We start from the raw sequence: 6000 nt of genomic DNA on the forward strand, positions 1-6000 counted from the left end.
TTGCTCAAACCACAGCTCTCAGTCCACAGGTAGCACCTGGCTGGTGGAGTCTACCTTCTCCCCACCCCACCTACCCAGCATGCACCTTCACAAATACACCTCACTCTGTACCACACCTATGCCAGGACAAGGCCCCCACGGCTCCACAACTTCTCTGTCTTCATGGGCAGAATGTTCCCCTTGCTCTAAATCAGCCCCAGCCAGGAGAGACCCTCTTGTCCCAGGGGATTTAAGCAGTATCTTCATGCTGAGGGTCTTTGTTGTGGTTTTGAAAGCAAAATGAATGAGAGGCTCCAAGTCAGATATATAATTTAATAAGAAGAAAGGTAAAAAGGTAAAAGTAAAATAAAATAAATACAATAACACAAAGGATCACTGACAGAGTCAGAATACAACCTGAGCAGGATGGTGGAAGCAGTCCAGGTGAGGTGCTCTTCCTGAAGCAGTGATCCTGTGGAGAGGTCTGGGAGCTCTGGTCCTCTGGGAATCCAGTGGATAAATGCCCCCTGCACTGTCCCAAATCCCAGCTTATATCCAGGTGAGAATGCTTGGCTCCTCCCCCTGGGCAGAGCATCTCACAATAGCATGAGAAGTGTGAAATGTGTCCTTGATGGCCCATTAACAGAGATAACCCCTGGAGGGAGTTACCTGTGACTCATGGGCCATTAGCAGGAAACACCCCAGAAGTCATTAGCAGAAAACACCCCAAAGGCGTTAATGGGCCATTAGCAGAAAAGGCAGGGGGCTTGGGAAAACACTAGCCCACCTGGTTTCAACAGTTCATGAAGATGGTGATAGAATAAATACTTTGTGTACATCCTACACTGCAACCCAGGACAGTCTTCCAGTGGGCTGGAATAACTTTCTCAGGGGATAGGAGTGAACTGGTTTCTCTTCCTGCACTCAGATCTGGCTTTTAACCCCAGGCAGTAGCTCAGCACCACAGCCACTTACTCCCACCACCCCCCCATGTGGGGATGAGAATGGGAAGGAAGAGGGCAACTTTGTGGGTTGAGATAAGAAGAGCTTAGCAATTAATACAAAAAATTATTATAATGCTAATGAAGAGAGAGAAATAAAACCCAGGAGAAAAAAGTGATGCCCAGTACAATCACCCACCCCCTGCTGTCACAGCATCTTTACACTCTGGTTGTATTTCTCAACATGACCTTTGTTCGTGGTCCAAGAATTTCCTACCCTTTGGCAGCAGTCCTTGTCCAGCTTTTGGGATTGCATCTCCTCCCAAGCCTGAAATGATGTAGGGCTGTTGGACACCTCCCCTCACGGGTTCAGCCTCTGGGCTGTGCAGCCTAGCAAATGTTACAATACAGACCCCGAGGGGCTCGGGGAAGGCTTGTGCAACCTCATGGCATAGATTTATATCCTGGGATTTCAAAGATGTGACCTCCATGGCAGAGCTCTGCAGTCATGTCCCAGGCAGCCCCCACTTCAGCATGGCCACACAGGCCCCTTCCCACCGGGATAACGTTGTGTTTGAGCAAACCAAGCCAGCTTTTCCTTTTGCTTTGTTTGCCACTGGGATGATCCCTCAGTTCTCACTCAGGCCTGGCTTCCCTGGAGCTTTTTCCTCCTCTCTGGATGAAGACCACACCACCTGCCCAGCCTGGCAGTCACACAAACAGACACTGGTTTCAGCATCCCTGCAGAACAGACATTGTCTGGTCATGAACAAGATGGGAATTCAGGCATCCTCACTGCCTGACTCCGCTGACAGAGAATTGGGACAAAGCCATTCATTTTTACATAAAAGAAAGGGCTGTGAACCCGTGCGATGCTCCTGGCCCTGCCAGCACTGCATTGGCACCTTGACAGACACAGCTCCTCTTGGGATCACACACCCAGCTTGGAGAAGGGCCTGCCATGTGTCCTGTGGGATGGTGAGTGGTCCCAGCAGGAATCCCGAGGGATCAGCCCACTTCAGAGCACAGATTATCCATTTGCAGCTCCCAGCCTGAGGCACCTCATTGGGCTCTGCATTCCTTTTCTGTCCTCAGATGTAGATCCTTCAGCCAGAAAAGTGGGCAAATGGGAGATAACACTGTTTTAACTGGGACTTTGCAAGTTAAAAAAGGAACACAGGCAGAGTCATGCTGGAAACAGATTGCACAAATCTGACCACATCCTGTAGGAAAGTGAAGTCAGTCTGTGTGGCAAGGGGAGGACCTAGGTGCTGAAAGAAGCAGTAGGACAAGTCTTTCTTAGATGCAGGGATGGTTTAGTGGCACAGCTACAAAACAGGATGGAAAGATAGTTGAGCAAGGTGCTCAGATGATGCTCGAGCTCTCCTTTTAGTGACAGTCACTGTGTCAGTCTCATGGTTTTTAACTGGAATGATGATGCCCTGCAGATCCCTCACTGTGGTTGCAGAGGTCAGGAGGGGATTCCATCCTCCCCCAGCTGATCCATCCTCAGTGCACGTGGCTGCTGCAGCCAGAGCTGGGACAGCATCAAGGCATTCCCAGGGCACATCCATGGTAACAACAGATGTGATCCTGCTTATGGGTTTTACCCATACCTCTGAGGGTCCAGCCTGGCAGAGAAGTAGCAAAAATCAATTAGCAAGATGGCATGATCAAGTGTGTCTTGAAAAATTAAAAAGGTTTTAATAAAGAAGGAAAATAATACAAAAACAAATGCAAAGCTGAGCACAGTATAGAGACAAGTCTCCTACTTGCTACAACACCTTGAAAAGTGTGGAGTTTTTGTTCTCTCTCTTTAGTACTTAACAGTTTAGGTGGGCTTTTTGGCCCTTGGCCCAATTGTTGCCATAAGGCCTCTGTTAGCAGTAGTTAGGCTAAGGAGTTGGTTCCTGTTGCAGGCTCATGGGAACCAAACCTGAGAAATGAGGCCTGAGAATCTGCAGATACAAGAAACAATGTTTAAAGGACTTAGTAGAGCATGTAGTACATATAGGTATACAAATTACTTGTGAAATATGATTACATGGTTACCAATAAAATGTTTTCTATGGTGGGAGTTAAGCTTAGAGAATTAACCTTTATTTTAGCTAGAGCAAGCGTGCAAAATTTATAGCCTTTAGAAAGGTTACCTGGAAGATGAATGTGAATGTTTAAAGTAAAGTACGTAGGAGACTGCACGTAGGCTGATGAAGTAAGACTTGTAACAAAGGTATAAAAGATGAGCATCTTTTGTAACCAACTCGGGACGCTGACTTTGAGACACTAGTCCTCAGGTCCCCGGGGCCCCTAAATAAAGCACCGCATAAACTGACACTCTGTTGGTTTGTGTTTTCTCTCGGGAACGGGCAGCAGTTTTCTGGCGACTGCGGCAGGACTCCGGAGGTGGCTGGGGCGGTTCGCGAGCTGATCAACTCCACGCCGGCACCAGGTGATTTCTGGGGAGTCATCAACCCGCGCCCGACCCCGCGCCTGACAGACAACTGTGAGAAGGTAAGCCCAAAAGGTGCTTTATTCCTTAGGTTTGGGTGCCTGCCTAATAAGACGGGACGGCGATTCCCGCAGGGTTGAGCGAAAGACGTCTATGGTCTGGAGAGCCTAGGCGCCGACCGTCAGACGAGGCGAAAGCCTCGCAGGATCAGCACTTGCCCCTCGCGGCGATGAGAAGTGGCAAGATTGGTATTGGTATTGGTATTGGTATTAACACTGGTATTAATATTGGTATTGGTGTTTGAGCCTATCCATATTTAGTGTGTGTGTGTGTGTGTGCGCGCGCGCGTGTGTGTGAGCAACTTAAGATAAAAAAAAAAAAAAAAAAAAAAAAAAAAAAAGAGATGACGTCGTTTAAAACCTTTAAGGCTTTGGTACAATCTAATGATAAGGTCCCAGGGAATTCCCCCTTGGGATGTTTTACTGGGAAGGTGGAAAAAGGAAGGATTCCACCAAGAGTTACATAAAGGTAAAATGATTGATTATTGTAATAATTGGTGGCCACAATATGAAACTGGTGGCCCAGAATAGCCTTTGAATGGATCTGTTAACCCTGATGTTATAATCCCCTTGATGTGCTTTTTACAGAATAATGAGAAATGGGATGAGATACCTTATCTTGATTTGTTTTATGCTCTCATAAACAAACCAGAGATGGCCGGAAAATGGGTCTTTACAATCAGAACTTATATATCACAACTGATGCCACATTGTAAATGAGAATCGAAACTTGATGAATTGCCATACATAGATCTTTTCTTTTATTTAAAAGAGAAACCGGCATGGTTAGTGGAATGTGGAATACAAGCACTGGTCTTAGAAAATAATCATTGTTTGGCTTGCGTCCAAGATAAGTGCTGTGTAGAACACCTAGTTTTGGGAAAAAAAAAAAAAAAAAAAAAAAAAAAAAAGGAGGAGATGATTTGGAAGCTGATTTATTTGTAGGACCCACTGCCCCTACCAACGTTCCCTCAGCATTAAGTTTTACTCCACTTACTCTCACCCCACCTGATTCTGTTTCCTCTCCCCTGCTTGCGCCTATCCAAAATGCTTCTCCTGGCTATCCCCCATCTCTGCTGACACTTGCTCAAAGATTTATTCCTCTACCGACCCTCCTCTCCCACGTACGCCTATGTCATCGGCTCCTGTCCCCTATCCCCAATCCTCCTCTGCCAAAGTTGCCCACTGCTTCTATCCCTGGCAGCGATCGGTGTTGCTTCGCGTATCTGTCTCTCAGGCCAGCCCAGCGTTCGGCTGGACCACCCTGCTAGCTCTGATACGCCCAACAGTACCTTTGCGTGGGTCTTGGCTCCGCAGTACCTTTGCCTTGGCTGTCACGGCCGTGGTTCAAAAGACGGGACACTCTTTAAGGCTTTAGGAAGAAGGTTTCATTCGGGAAACACAGGGGCAGTCCCTGGTTCCAGGCCTGTGCCTCTGGAGAGTGACCCCGGGCCTGGTTTGCAGGGAGGTTTTGTTCCCCAGAAATCTCAGGGGTGGGCACAAGTTACAAGACCAATGAAACAAAGCCAGGTGGGTAAGGCCAAATGCAATACACAACATTAACAAATCAGGTGAATTGGGATGGGGTCCTCGGAGATCCACCAATCACTGTCCAACACCTCTCCGAAGGTTTTGGGCCTGGGGGATGATGGGCATGGGGGGGAGAATATACATTGTGATGGGGGAAAATACAACGGGATGACCGAAACTCTGGACAGAGGATTTGGTTGCCTTGGAAACTCTTATCAACTTCTGATAAGAACAATCCAAGACAAGAACTTTACCTGGCTAGGGTTAAAGTCCAAATCACATCAAACCTACAACTAAAAAACCTATGAAACAATTTCAGCACCCCCACAGATCGGGATTTGACTGTGGGGCGGGGATGAAGGGGAGGGAGATGCAGGGGGGACAGGGCGGAGAGCAGTGGTGGTGGAGGGGATGGCTCAGATGCGGCCAGGAGGTATACTGGTCTTCAGGTGGATGGTGGGTGAGCGAGGATTCAGTTCGCCTTTATTTTTCTAGACCAGTCACAGGAGGACATTAGGAAAAGTTACAGGAACTGGAAAGCGGAAAGTTAAGAAGTTTGGACAAGCTTTTAGAGGTGGCGAGGATGTAGTGGCAGAACGGGTCGGGACAGTAATAGAAGTGGTTTTGGCAGAGGCTGTGGAGTATTAAGAATAAATAAATTAGAAGGACATTGAAAGCGAGAGTGCCCAAACTGGTTTAGTCAGTATGTTCAGCCTCAGTTGAATAGCATAGCCAGAGTCATGGATCTGTGAGGGGAAGCCAGGATCAAAGGAACAGATGGCCACTCTGCGCCTAGAAGGGAAAGATGTCACTTTTCTTGTAGATATTCCATATTAAATTATGTAGAAGGGCAGATTGGGGGAAAAAAAAATAAAAAATTGACTGTAATTATTGGAGCCACAAGGAAGGAGGAGATCTGGCCATTCCTGCAGCCCCTAGATCTGAGCTTTGGAAATAAAACTTTAACACATAAATTTTTATATATGCCTGGGTGTTCAGCTCTGCTTTTAGGATGTGATTTTCTGGCAGCTCTAGAGGCAGT

Source organism: Zosterops lateralis, assembly GCF_965231275.1.
Source record: "Zosterops lateralis genome assembly, chromosome: W".
Taxonomy (NCBI): domain Eukaryota; kingdom Metazoa; phylum Chordata; class Aves; order Passeriformes; family Zosteropidae; genus Zosterops; species Zosterops lateralis.